Consider the following 14,664-nt stretch of genomic DNA (forward strand, 5'->3'; position numbering starts at 1 on the left):
ATTCCATGATGTGGATGTACTTAATGAATTTAATAATTTTCCTATTTTTGGACATTTATATTGTTCCCAATTTCTTGGCACTCTCAACTTTAGCCCTAGAACTTGCTAATGATGACCTTCGGCAAATCATCTGGCAGAGGAAGAGAAGAACTCACCTCACAAGGATTACTTCTTATAACCTGTGGAAGTGCTTTCTAGACAGTGAAAGCCCTGTGTGATGTCAAGTTCACTCTCTCCCCCTTGCCAGATCATAGCCAGGGCAGGCTCTGCCCGTCTGGCTAGAACAGATCCTAAGGAAAGGGATCCCTACCTTCTGGGGGTGGTTTTCTGCCCCTCCTTGTTTCTCACAGCCACCTGCAAAGGCAGACTTGGAGGCTCAGGAGTCCTCCTGGAAGGATGAATAAGGAAAGATGTGTCTTGCCAAGGGGCTGCTCCCAGCATGCAGGATGGGGAACATGGGTGGAGACAGGGACAGAGGTCTCTGGGAACTGGGTCCCTTGCTGGGCTTGTGGGAACCTGTAGTTTTAGAAATAGAGGACTCATGGGCTGGGGGAGGGCTAGAGGATGGAATCAATCAGTGGGAATGTCTTATATCAGCCTGTGAGGTAGATACGGTGTTAATGCCCATTTTGTAGATGGGGAAGCTAAGTCTCAGAGGTTTGGTAGCAACCAAGTATGTACAGCTAGTGAGGGGCAAAGCTGGGATTCCTCTTGCTATCTACCATCTGACACAAAGCAGGCTGCCTCCAGGGCCCAGTGACTGCTCCTCCCGTGGCTCAAAGGTGCTCAGAGAAGGAGAGTCACCTGCACGGGGTAAGTTCAGGAAGACTTCCTGGAGGAATGGGACTTCAGCTTGGCCCCCTACGCGGGTAGCGATGGTCTAGTGGCTTACTCCTGGCTGCACTTCAGAATCATTTGGAGAAGTCTAGGCTCCCAGGCCCCCCTGCAAAGATCCTGGTTTCGTTGTTCTGTGTTGGGGCGTGGGCGTCAGTATATTTGAGAAGGGTCCCAGGTGATGCTAAAGTGTAACCACATGGCTAAGCAGACAGAAGCAAGTCCCTTAGGTGAAGACAGGATATGCAGGCGGCCAGGGCAGAAAAAAGCCTGCGAGGAGCCAGGACGCGGGGGCCCCCATCTCTGCGTGGGGGCAGCGTGAGGCCTATGGGCCGATCAAGGGCAGAAGAGCTTGTGTTTTATTGTTTTTATTTGACATCTTGTGAATCCCCAAGCCACGCCTTGGTTCCAGCTCAGTGAGGTACCTGCTGAGGGTGCACGCGTCCATCCCGTGGGAACCCTCCAAGTGAGTCTCCTCAGCCTGCAGGGAAATATTGGTGTTTGCGCTCACTGATCACATTTGTTCAGGCAATGGGGCAAGAGGGGCCAGGCCCCGCCCTGGCTTCTGACATCCATCGTAACCATGTCCCAGCAACCTGGATTCCCAGGGCAAGCGGCCCGGACAGTACTGCCAGGGACAGGCCCTGGTGCTGATGGCCACTCGGGAAGCGCCCACTGCCCCTCACTTCTCCTGGATGGGGTCCCTCCTCGGCACTGGCCCTTCCACCCTCTCCCTGCACTGTGGGCCCTGCCTCGTTCTGGCACCTTGTTTTTCTTCATATTTAGCCTCCTGGGGACAGGGACTGTATATTTACTGCTCTCTGGTGAATAACCAGGGCCTGAGAACAAATCTAAAAGAGGAAAGACAAACCGCACACAAACCTCCCCCATTTGCCTCCCGGGTCCCGTGCCAGTGGACGGTCTCACACCATTGTGGGGGCTCGGAGACTAAGAACAAATGAGCAAACAAACGCAGACAATTAAAAAAAAAAACCCTAACTTTAAAAAACAATTTTTGGGGGGCGCCTGGGTGGCTCAGTCGGTTAAGCGTCTGCCTTTGGCTCGGGACATGATCCCAGGGTCCTGGGATCGAGCCCCGCATCGGGCTCCTTGCTCAGCGGGAAGCCTGCTTCTCCCTCTCCCGCTCCCCCTGCTTGTGCTCTCTTTCTCTCTCTGTCAAGTAAATAAAATCTTTTAAAAAAATAACCCCAAGAAACAATTTAAAAAAAACAATTTTTAAAAATTTCTTTTTGAGCCAAACAGGTGAGGGAGAGGAGGAAAGCACGAATGTTTCTATGTTCCCATCAACACGCTTTTTCTGTCATGTCTAATCCTGCCCACAACTCCCGAGAGGCAGATATTACGCACCCAGCCCCGTTTCATGCAGGAGACAGCTGTGCCTCCGGGGGCCGACCTCGGTGCACGTAGTCATACACGTGGGGCCACGGTGTCACCCCAGGCCTGGCTGAACTCCAAGATCAAGCCCCCACATTCCACTGCCACCCCTGGCGATACCCCCACAGGGAGGTAACGAGCTCCGCAGGGAGCCCTGCGTCTTCCTAGACAAGTCCTGGGTGAATATGGGTGTCAGCATGAGTGTCGGGCAAGAAGTCCCGAAGAAGTGAGGATGCTTGGATGTTGCTTGGCTCTGCCTCCCAGCACCTTCCCTTGAGCCTCAGTTTCCCCATCTGTAAGATGACTCGATCGCCCAGTTTTGTCATTCTGTGGAAGAATGCAAAGGTATGAATCCAGAAATCAGTGTCTGTAAGGTTCAGGATTATCTTTCTCTCTCTCTGGAACATTCCACAGTTGATCTAATTAACCCCAAGGGCTCACACTTTTGCAAAGCAGAATTAACTGTGCTTTAAAAAGAAAGCTGGAGACGGAATATAAGAAATAGCAGCCATCTTTTTGGAGGCACAAACGACAAGTGTTTCTCTTGGTGATATTTGGAGGTGCTTGATGTCCAGGCAGGGGGATACTGCTTGGAATTTTTGGAGGCCGTGGCCAGACTCTGGGCCATGGCATTTACTCTAGTTGGGGAAACAGGCTGGAAAAGGCAAGCACTGTCCCCTTTAGCCTGAGCACACTGCCCTGCGACAGCCCAGGAGGCTGAGGCCAGGGTTCTGTCACTGAACCTGCCCCAGCAGGTGGCCAGTGGAGACCTTGACCTCAGGCCTGGCTGGGCCAGAGTCTCCACACACGTGATTTCATCTGAGCCTACAACATCCCTCATCACCTTATAGGTGAGGAAACCAGTCACACAACCATCAGGTCCTCTCACTGCACCCCCCCTCCTTACGAATGGTGCGGCTGAGGCACAGGCAGCAAAGGACACGTGGCCGAGCGAGTGACCAAGTTGGGGCCACCTGGCACCACCGGCCATGCTCCAGGCCGCCACCTGGTCTGACTCTTTGTGCAGCTTCTCTAGAAGGCTGGGCAGCCCCAATGCCTCTCCCTCTGAGAGGGCTGGCCTCTAGAGAAGACGGGACTGACCCAAGGAGTCAGGCTTCTGCTCCCTCCTCCCATCCCTTCCTGATTCTTGCCTTGCAACGAGAGGGTGGGCGGCTTCCTTCCAGACTTCCCTCAACATTTGCTTCCCTGGCCCTGGGGGGGAAGAGACCGCTGACTCCTCTCAAACACATTTATAGTCAATGAGAGACGCCAGCGGAAACTCCGCCCCAAGCAGGGCAGCCTTCCCTCACCCCTGGCCTCCCCACTAATCCTAACCTTTGCCAGGCAGCCAGCCCCAGCCGGGCCCTCCAACCTTTACCTTGCCCTGGGTAAGGGCGGGGGAGCCCAGGGCCTGGCAGCATCTACATGAGTATCCGCTCAATGAAGTATGTCTCCCCAAGGACTCCCGGAACCATCCAGGAGGGGCCCCGCATCAGCCGAGACAAGGCTGCTGGGCCAGGGCTCCTCCCGTTCACGCGCAGACCAGCCGAGGTCCTGCCCCTCAGCAGTGAGCAGACACCCAGGAAGGTGCTGGGCTCCTTCGCCGTCTCCTGCCGCCTGCCGCCCTGCAGGGTCCGGACTCCGCCTGACTGGGTCTCTGGTTTTGCTCCTTTTCTGTTCTCTCTGCCCACACGCCAGGATCCAGAGCCTGCCTTGCTCAGGATTCAGGCGGCCATGCTGAATTTGAGTTTCTCCAACTCTGAAAATCCTGGAATCATCAATCCCAGGGATGTGGGAGCTCATCTGGTCTACTCCTTCCCCAGAGCCACACCATCCTTGACCCATGGAGATGGGATGTTCCACGCAGCTGAGTTGATGGTGTCTCTGTTGTATGCAAGGCTCTCTGTTTATCAGAGCATGGGGGGCGTGGTGGGGGAAGGAAGAAACGGAGAGAAATAAGATCCAGCCTGCCTTGGGGACCCCCAAAGACCAACCGGGAAGACAGTCTCGTGCACAAGAACACAGTCTGGATGCGATTCTTGCGGTGCAGGAAGATGCCCTCCCAGGGTGGCAAACTCAGTGTGAGAGGGTGACAGGGCCCGAGGACTGGGTTCTGTGACACTGTGGCAGGGGTGTGCCCTGTGCAATGGGGCCGCCACTGCTCGGATCAGGGTGTGTAATGACTGGGACTCAGGAAAAGCTTCAGATGAAGGCTGGAGCAGTAGCTGGGGGTCAACCTGGCAGGATTTCATCCTTTCGATATTGTTCCTGACTTTCCCATGTCAAATGCCACCTTCTTTGGCAACTGTGCAGAACAGAGTTAGCACAGCAGCCTGGAGACTGCCGACCTTTGAGAGGCCTGCTCACAAGCCTGGCCCTGGGCTGGAGTCTGGGAACTTGGATTTCGGGAGCGCTGCCATGATTTTCCGAGAAGGGCTCAGGATGCCTAAATCATTTGTGCAAACAGTACGGCTTATGCTGAAGCCCTGCTCTTCTTTGGGGAGTCTGGAGTTTTGGTGCGTCTAGGCAGAGGGTAACTATGTGACCTGCCCCCAGTAAATACTCTGGGTGCCAGCACCCAGAGCTCTCTAAGGAGCTTCTCTAGCAGAAAACGTTGCACAGGGCCGTGTGACTCCGTGGTGACTAGCAGGCTGTGAGCAGAAGTGACTGGAGCCGCAGCCCGGTTGTGGCCTTCAAGAGAAGAGGCCATGCCCTCCCCTCTCCTGCTGCCTCTCCCTGCTGGCTGGAGCATGGACACAGTGGTCCCATCTTGTCCGTGCAGCACCCACAAGGAAGGAGCCTGGGCCTCCCCCCTCACCGCCCCACCCCCCGGCACTTGGAGTCACATTCCAGCCTGGGACTGCCAGGGCCTGACCATTACGGAGAGAGACAAAACTGTTTATTTGGTTGAAGCCAGTGTTATTTTTGGTCTCTGATACAAAAGCCAAATCTATATCCTAATTTTGAGGGTTTCAAACTTGTTTGCCATGACCACAGAAAGAAGTTTATCTTGGGCATGTATGTGACTAGAACAAGACTTCATGAAGGGGTACGAACCCTTACTCTGCACTTGGCATTCTCATATTTTAAGTCTATTTCATTTCTTTAAAATGCTGTGTATGTGTTCACTAAATTGTTGTGACTGGACGTCTGAAAAAACACCATCTTGACAATTGTCCTGGCTGACCTGCTCCCCTTAGCAACCTGCTTTCCCGCTTCTCTGCCTCCCTCCACCCCCCACCCCCCAGCACCACCTGCCTCACACTGCTCTTTTTTCCCCCTTCCAAACAGTCATTCACTCAACAAACATTTATGGAGTGTCTGCATTGGGCCAGAAAATGATCCAGCATTGTCCTCATAAAAGTGGCAAGGAGCTGGGAGAGGGAGAGACGAATCTGACTGCAGTGATCTGGAGAGGCTTCCTGGTGGAGGTGGCATTTCCACCAGGCCTTGAAGGACTGGCCCTAGCTCCACTGCAGCCTCAGTTTCAGCTTCTCCCAGCCTCACAGTCCTGAGGCCCTAGCCACGCTGGTTTTCTTTCCATGCCTGAAAAGAGCCTATATCTTTCCCACTTCGGGACCCCCACATTCTGTCCGCTCTGTCTGGAAGGCTCTTCTCCTGCCTCACTCTTGTTCACCCAACTTTCTTCCCACCACTGAATCCCCAGCAGGGATCATCTGGGCTCGAGCCTATCTCTAGTCAGGTGGCGGTCAATAAATATCTTTGAATGAGTGAATTCCTCCTCCACCCCATTCACCTATCACTTGGACAACCTGTAGCCTCTGACCTTGTCTTCTAGCCCCCTCCTTTCCAGCATTCCTGGTCCATCTTTGTCAGAGCCGCCATGGAGACAGGCACTTCCTTCCTCTGATAAAACCCCCAGTGGTTTCCGATTAGCCACAGGGTAAAAGTAAAGTTCTCTTTGGCTCTTTGGAAGCCTGGTGATTTGGCCTCCACACTCCTCACTAACATCTTCTTCTTCTCCTTCCTCCCCCTCTCCTGTGCCTCAGAATCTTAGAGTGGACTTTACTCCAGCCTGAAAATGTTCCCTGTTCTTCTTCTTTACCTGGCAAATCCCTACACATCCTTCAAAACCCAGATCAAACATCATGTCTCCCTCCTACTTCCTCAGGCAGAGAGGACCAAGTCACCTCTGTTCCTCAGTGGCCCTGTGCAGGTCTGTATCTTGACCTAGAATCATGGGGCTGCATCTTGCTAACGATGCCCTGAGTTTTCCCCTTCTGATTTCCTTGAGGGCACAGATCATTTCTTGTCACAGCTGTATCCTGAGTCCTGGGCCTGGCACAGTGCAGCTAACTAGGATGTATATGTTAAATAAATGAATGGGGAGATGAATTATCTTGTCCCCATTCAGCCCCGACATCACCCTTGTCCATAATAGTTATCACCACTCCTGGTGCTGCTTATCACCATCAGAGTACTCACTTCTCTTTGGTTGCTTGAACAATTTTACCCTTTCCTGCAGAACCTTTCTGCAAACTGATTCCAAGCCAACATATCCCAACTGTTTCTTGTTGGAAACCAGAATGTCAACATTTTATATGAACTGCTGAGAACTTTATATAGTTAAAAGAAGCAAGTTTGGGGTAATTTTGTTAATTTAGTAAATTTGGTGCATTCATCTAAGGCGTATTGAGTTTTTGGCAAATTGGCCTACTTTCTGCCTCCTAAACTTCTCTCCCAGCTCATACTTACATTTCAAAAGAAGCCCTAAACCAAAGGATTGAATCTCCAAGGGGGCAAATGTGTGTGTGTTCGGGGCAGAAATATCAGAGAGGCTCCCATTCCTTATCTGTATTTCACTTGGATCCACACCCCCTGTGCTTTTTCAGTTTCACCCTAACAGCACCAAGTGCTCGCGGGCTCACCAGAAAGCACACAGGGACAACCTCCCCGAAGGGCAGTGGGGGCTGCCGCTCTACACAGACACCATCCTCCTTTACTCTCATTGGCTGCTTCCTCGTCCTCCTTTACTCTCATTGGCTGCTTCCTCGTCCTCCTTTGCTCTCATTGGCTGCTTCGTCACCCTCCTTTGCTCTCACTGGCTGCTTCGTCACCCTCTTTTGCTCTCATTGGCTGCTTGGTCACCAGGGGGAGGTTTGGGAAACAGGACCGTATCACCCAGGACTGTTTGGTTGCAAGGGACAGAGACCCAACTCAGACTAACTTAGAGAAGGAATTTATTGGTCCTCGTGAAGGGGGTGGATATTGGGACAGCTCTTGGAAATGGAGGCACAAAGGTAGGAACCAGGGTCTCGGCATGGCAACTGTGAGGTTAATGCCCCCCGGACTCTGGCCATCTGTCATCTCCACTTTACTGTTTCTTTTCGCCTGTTGGCCTCATTTTCTCTGGCCCCTGATAGGCATTCTCCAGGTGGCAGGAAGCATGCTTCTCCAGCAGAGAGAGAGCTGCTGGCTCCCGGAGTCAGTATCAGTCCCAGCGAAGGACTTTTACTGGATCCATTACGGCGGCCAGGTGGCTGGAGTGCTGTGATTGGCCAGGCCTGGATCACATGACCGCCCTTGTGGCTGGCTCAGGGCGGGGGGGGGGGGGGTGACCAGAGGAAGTGACACAGGGAAGCTTCCTGAAAAGATGCAAACCCATGAGTCATTTACACAAGAGAAGAGTAGTTTAGCTTGAAGGAGAAACCCAGGGATGTGGATAAATGTCCCATCCTCTACTTAGCATGCTTGGGAGGTCAGGATTTTTAAAGATTTTAATCTTTCACTGTTAATTCCAGCCTACTGAGCTTGCCCAGCCACACACCCTCATTCCACTACTCACTGCTTAGCAAATAAACATTCATAGAAGGGGTGAATGAATGTTTCTGTACATGGCCTTCCGCTGCCTTGTCATCCGGAACACGTGCCCCCGCACCTGTTTTTCCTTGTTTTGATCATTTTCACCCTTCAAGGCCCAGTTCAGGTGCTGCCACTTCCATGAAGCCCTCCCTGACCCCACAAGTGGCAGGGATTTGTTTCTTTTAAAGCCTTGGTTTCCCCTCACCCTTTATAAACTGTATCCTGATTTTGTGTTATTTGTATTATTGGTTTAGCAGAAAGAAGTTTCCAACAACTAGTCCATCACACAGATGGGATGTCATGAGCTCTCCATCCTGGAGTTGTAGAGCACAGGCCTGTTTGGGGGGGACACTGGACAAAGGCGAGGACTTGGGGGGGTGGTATATGAGTCTCCGAGGGCTGCTGTAACAACTTACTGTAAACTGGGTAGCTTAAAACAACAGAAATGTATTCTCCTACAGTGCTGGAGACCAGAAGTCCAAAATGAAAGTGTTGGTGGGGTTAGTTACTTCTGGAGGCTCAGAGAATCTGGCCCATGCCTCTCTCCTAGTTTCTGGTGGTAGCTGCCAACCCTGCTTCAGTCCAATCCCCACCTCTGCCTTCACATGGAATTCTCCTCTGGGTCTCTCCGTGTCCTCTCTTCTTCTTATAAGGATACTCATCATTAGATTTAGGGCCCACTCTAAATCCAGAATGATTTTATCTCAAGATCCCTAACTCATGACCTCCACAAAGAGCCTATTTCCAAGTAAGGTCATTTGCTGAGGTCCTGAATGTTTGGGAGGCACTACTCATCACACACAGGGGCCCTGTGTAGGACAAACTGGACACAAACCAAAGTGACTGCTGCAGAGGCTGGGCAGGTAACTGGAGAGCATGGGCTGTAGTCCCAACCATCGGCAGATCCAGTTTTCAAAAGAAGCTGGAGATCTGGGTTTTTATGTAAAACATCCACATTTTAAAATGATGGCAACATATTCAAAACATTTTTAAGCATTGTGACCCGTGCATCTATACACTGATAGACAGCATATCTGTAAGTCAGGTTCCGTCTTTGCAGGCTCGGTTTGTGACCTCTGGTGGAAACTCAAACCTGGCTTCTGCGAGCTAGCTCAGAAAACAGGGCCTAGTGCACTTCTTGTAGAAGCCACCAGATGGCGCGCCAGTCATTGCATTAGGCAGGCCTACTCCAATCAGGCCTGGGAGCCGTCCAGGGGCTGAAATGCAACAATGGGGCTTTACTGAGTGGAGGAGGGAAGGAGAGGTGAGGTTGAGGGGAGAGAGTGAGATTAAGCCAATGGCCAGAGTTCACTGCATTTCATTTTTTAAAAATATATTTTTAAAATTTAAATCCAATTAAATAACATATAATGTATTATTAGTTTCAGAGTTAGAGGTCAGTGATTCATCAGTCTTACATAATACCCAGTGCTCATTATGTCACATGCCCTTCTTAATGTCCATCACCCAGTTACCCCATCCCTCCACACCCCTCCGCTCCAGCAACCCTCAGTTTGTTTCCTATGATTAAGAGTCTCTTATGGTTTGTCTCCCTCTCTGATTTCATCTTGTTTTATTTTTTCCTCTCTTCCCCTATGATCCTCTGTTTTGTTTCTTAAATTCCACATACGAGTGAGGTGATACAGTAATTGTCTTTTTCTGATTGACTTAGTTCGCTTAGCATAATACTCTCTAGTTCCATCCATGTCGTCGCAAATGGCAAGATTTTTTTGATGGCTGAGTAGTATTCCATTGTAATATAAATACCACATATTCTTTATCCGGTCATCTGTCGATGGACATCTGGGCTCTTTCCATAGTTTGGCTATTGGAGCTCCCTGCATTTCAAACGTACTCTTCCATCATTATCTCAATCTTTGATGCCTGCTACCTCTTGCTTGTTAGTGATCCTTGCTCTCTGGGCAGACGAAACCAGTTCGAAGGGAGCAAAGATATACTCTAGGAAGAAGAGAGAAACAGCCAATAGTACATGTTCAACAGCTGTTCTTTATTCTAAATAAACTAATTAACTTTAAAAAATTGACACATTCACACGGCAAAAAAAAATCTGAAACCATACAAAATATTCCTGCTCCCACTGCCAACCCCTGCTGTCTCTCTGTTAACACTTTCTCATTGCTTCCAGAGCTCTGAATTCAGGCGCGAGGATTTCTTCTGTGGTTGTACACATATAATACACTTTTCTTGAAAGGACAATTCTGCATTGTTGGCACAATGGAATTAAGTATATCAGTCCAGACGGTTACTGACTTGTCTATAAATATGACCCTGATAATCCTTATAAAGATCACAAGGTGACTGTGTAACAGTTACAGGGAGGGGCATTTCCAGGAATTTAATTACGCCGAATCAGAGCTTGACTTTTAGATGCAATACGTAATGACAGATTTCCAATACTTAATATAAATTTATTTTTACTTTTTATTATGGAAATGTTCAAATATTCACAAAAATGGAGGGAATGGTATAATGAACCTCCATGCTTCAACAATTAGGAACTCGTGACTGATCTTCCCCCGATCCCCATAGGTACTTTTTGTTTGTTTGCTGCAGTATTTCAAAGCAAATCTCAGACATTGTGTCATTCCATCCAAAAACACTTTAGTACTACACGTTCTTTTATTTTGTTCTTCTGTTTCTGTTGTTCTTTTTTTTTAAGGTTTTATTTATTTTATTTATTTTATTTATTTGACAGAGAGATAGAGCCAGAGAATGTAAGTGGAGGGAAGGGCAGAGGGAGAAAGATAAGCAGGCTTCCCGCTGAGCAGGGGGCCCCGATGCAGGGGGCTCAATCCCAGGACCCTGGGATCATGACCCGAGCCGAAGGCAGATGCTTAACCTACTGAGCCACCCAGGCGCCCCTCTGTTGTTCTTTTTCTTCACAAGAGAACTCAGGGCCAGCTGGCTCAAGACCAATCACCATCCAACTCAGGCCTACGATAGCCTCTATTGACTCCATCCCTAAGACTCAACTGTCCTAATGTGGAACCCCACACATTTTTCATCATTCCCATTGGCAGGTTCCCTTTTCTGTTTTCCACTCATTTTTTAAAAATCAGATAATATGGGTAAAACTCAACAGTGTATTCAAACAATTACCCAGAATTCAAAGTCCATCTCTTGGCTGACACTCAGTGCCCTGTGCCATCACAACTAAAAGAGTTTGTGTGTCCACTGAGGCCTGAAGTGGCTGGACTTTGTGTAGATGAAAGGTAGTCTAGGAGTATCAATGTCAAATGTACCAAGGTCAAAAGTCACCGGGCTTCCATCTGCCTCAGTTTGTCCTTGCCTGCCCTAGAAACTGGTGACAGCTCTGTGTGAAAGATTATATCTTCCCAAGATGGTTGTAACAACATCTCCCAATCTACACGCTACTGAGTGACATTGACATTGCCCCCATTGAGAGATAAAGTCTGTGTCCTCTCTCCTTGAATCCGATGGGCGTCTGACTTGCTCATAACCGATAGAATGCCATAGAAGTAACACCAATGACTTCCAACATTGGCCCATAAAACCAGATACAGCTTCTACCTGGCTAGCCAGAACACTCGGGCGTGAAGCCCTGAGCTGCCAGGTAAGTAGGCTCACCATCCTGAGGCCGCCATGCCGTTAGGAAGCTCAAGCTATCACACTTGAAGAGATGGCATGGAGGTGCCCAAGACCACATGGCCAGAGCTGCTTGGCCATCCTGGGCTGCTGCGGGCTCACGCTGTTCCAATACCGGCCTCCATCTGACCACAGCCTCGTAAGAGCCTGAGCCAGCACCACCCAACTGAACCTTCCTTGATTTTCTGGCCCACAGAAATCATGACGGATAATACAATGGTTGTTGTTGCTTTAGGCCACCCAGTTCTGGGGTGATTTGTTACTCAGCAACAGACAACCATGTTGTTGGTTTTGTGACGATTGTCATAGCATATTATTTTTGTTACTGTTGTCGTGTTGTTGCTGTTGTTATTCATTATTATCATTTGCCTGCTGGAGAACCTCAGCGGGAGCTGGCCGCTTGCCTGTCTCCCTCTCTCCGCCAGACGCCACCTCTGGATGTGCTGGGAACCTCAGAGTGCCTGTCAGGAACTACTCACTGTTAAAATATTTATTTAACATCAACAGCTGGAGCCTCTTGTCTGTTAGTGATGCCTGCTCCCCTTGGCAGCGCACCCCCTGCTCCCCCGGGGTGGGTAGTAAGACCCGCCTAGCCTTGGGTGGATGGCAGAGCTTTCCATGCGTTCTGATCTCAGCAACCCCTACACATTCTGTGCCAGAAAGTTTGCCATCACTTACTCTTTGGGATGGGTCACTGGCTCTCCCTGTGAGAGGCGAACAGAGAGATCTTCTGACCCCATCTCACCATCTTGCTCTGTGAAGGAAAGAATCGGCTCCCTTCCTGAGGTGGGGGTGGGGGGGTGGGGCGCAACAGAGCAGGGCTGCAGGGCGTTTTCCTGGACAGACCATCTGGTGCCTGCAGACCCTTAGCCCCATGTCAGGGCTGACCTGCACCCTGTCCTCAGGGGGCAGGAGGGGACACATCACACACTCTTTATAAAGCAACGTCCCTCCCATACCCACCCCACCTCTCCAGAGAACTCGCTACCCTTTATAAGGCCAAAAGCACTCACTTAACTTTCTTCTATGGACGCTAGCAATTAGTAACTGGCCACGTTGCTGTTTTTGCTTTGGTTGTTAGAAAATGTGATGGCCAAAGCTGTGGTTCACCATGACAAGTGTATAGATCAGGCTGGTGAAAAAACAAAGGAGAAAAAAAAATCGGTTACAACTCTATTACCCAGGGATAAGGAAACTGGCTTTTGTGGGAGAGCCTCCCACACTACACACAAACGTAAAAGTGGGACTTTATAACTAACGTTCTATATACAACAGAAATATCTCGTCATGGCATTATATACCTTCTGTAGGACAGGGACTCTTCATTTCTTGGGGCCCACAGTCATTTCAAGAAGCTCATGAGACTTCTAATCCCTTTCCTAAAAAAATACCATTGGGCAGATACTTACGAATTTGGCATTAGGTTCTATAAATAAATAAACTATTTATAAGTAGATTAGGTTTTATAGCTGTGATTTAAAATGTTTATGGCTGCATCACATTCAGCTGTGTGGCTATATTATAATTTATTTAACGAACCCCCTATTGCTGGATGTGTAGGTGTCTTCTCATGTTCCAAACTACTCTGAAAATCTCCGTAGCAAAAGAATGAGGAGCGTCTTGCCGGTCTTAATTTATGCTGGCTGTGTCTTAGGCATTTTTGTGACTATTTTATCCCTTCTCTGGGACAAGGCCGGGCATGTGTAAACACGCAGTGTCTGCAAAAGGAGCAATCCGTGAGTTGGCGGGGGTGCAGCCCCGCCTAAGTCAGGGCGCAGAGGGCCAAGTGGAGGGGAGGCGCGCGTGCGGTTGCCAGCCAGCAGGGTGTCGGGGACTCCTGTCCCGCAGGCTGCTGGGGACCTGGCCTCGGCTGCCCAGCCTGCGGAGCGGTGGTTTATGTCACCGGCCAAGGAAGGACAGGGGCCGTGTGTTCCCTCCTGGAGTCGGGGCGGGGCGGGCTGCGGGGATGCGACGGGAATGTGGCAGGCGGGTGGCCGTAGCTGGCTTCCAGGGGCCTGGTACGCAGGCCGGCGGCTCTTCATGTCCATAAAGCGAGCCTTCAGCAGCGGGGGGCAGCCCCGGCCGGAGGCTGCCCACGGGGGTGGGCAGGGACCAACACAAACAGCCAGCAGAGAAAGGGGCCTTTGTGGCGAGCGGGCAGCGGCTGCCGGGCTGGAGGGGGGAGGTCAGCGCTGCACGGCCCGGGGGGGTGGCCGGCAGGTGCTGCTCCCAGCTTGCCTGGTACGTGGCGCCGGGCGGGGTGGGTCTCCAGAGCCTTCCTCCCTTCTTCTTCTTCTTTTTAAATCATTCTTCTGTTAGAAGATTTCTCTCTTTATTAATTTTGGTCATTACAAGAGTGATATGCTCATTTATGTGGTGAATCCATGCAAAGATGGGAAAAGAACATAAGGATCTCCCTACCCCCCCACCCCCAATTCCCACACTTAACCCCGGGGCCCTCCCACGCCTCCCCAGGACCTTACATCTACACAGCAAGGGCCTTGCTATTGTTTGTTAAAAAACAAAAACAAAAACACCCACAAGACAAAACCATACCAGACCTCCCCATTGCACAGCTTGGAGTATTGGGAACTATGTTAAGGCTTTTTTGTTCTATTAACCCGGAGGCAGCAGTCTTGGTGCATCACGAAGGGACCAGGGATGCCACATATCCGGAATGTGTGGGACAGTTGTGCACATTGAATTGTCCTGCCTCCAGGGCCCAGTGTCCCAGCTTTGCAACATGCTTTCTAAATTTAGCAATAGGCACCCAGGCCTTCAGATAGAGCTGGAACAATCCGCTGTCTGTAACACCTGTCAGCCGCCATAGGAGGACTCTACCTCGGACACCTGGGGTGGGGGTGGTTTCACGGTTTCAAACAATATTGTAAAACCCACTCGCTCTTATGTGTCCTTTTTGTGAGTGCTTTCTATAAAAAATTTTTTTAAAGATTTTATTTATTTATTTGTCAGAGAGAGAGCACA

This window comes from Halichoerus grypus, chromosome 7 (assembly GCF_964656455.1).
Source record: "Halichoerus grypus chromosome 7, mHalGry1.hap1.1, whole genome shotgun sequence".
Classification (NCBI taxonomy): Eukaryota; Metazoa; Chordata; class Mammalia; order Carnivora; family Phocidae; genus Halichoerus; species Halichoerus grypus.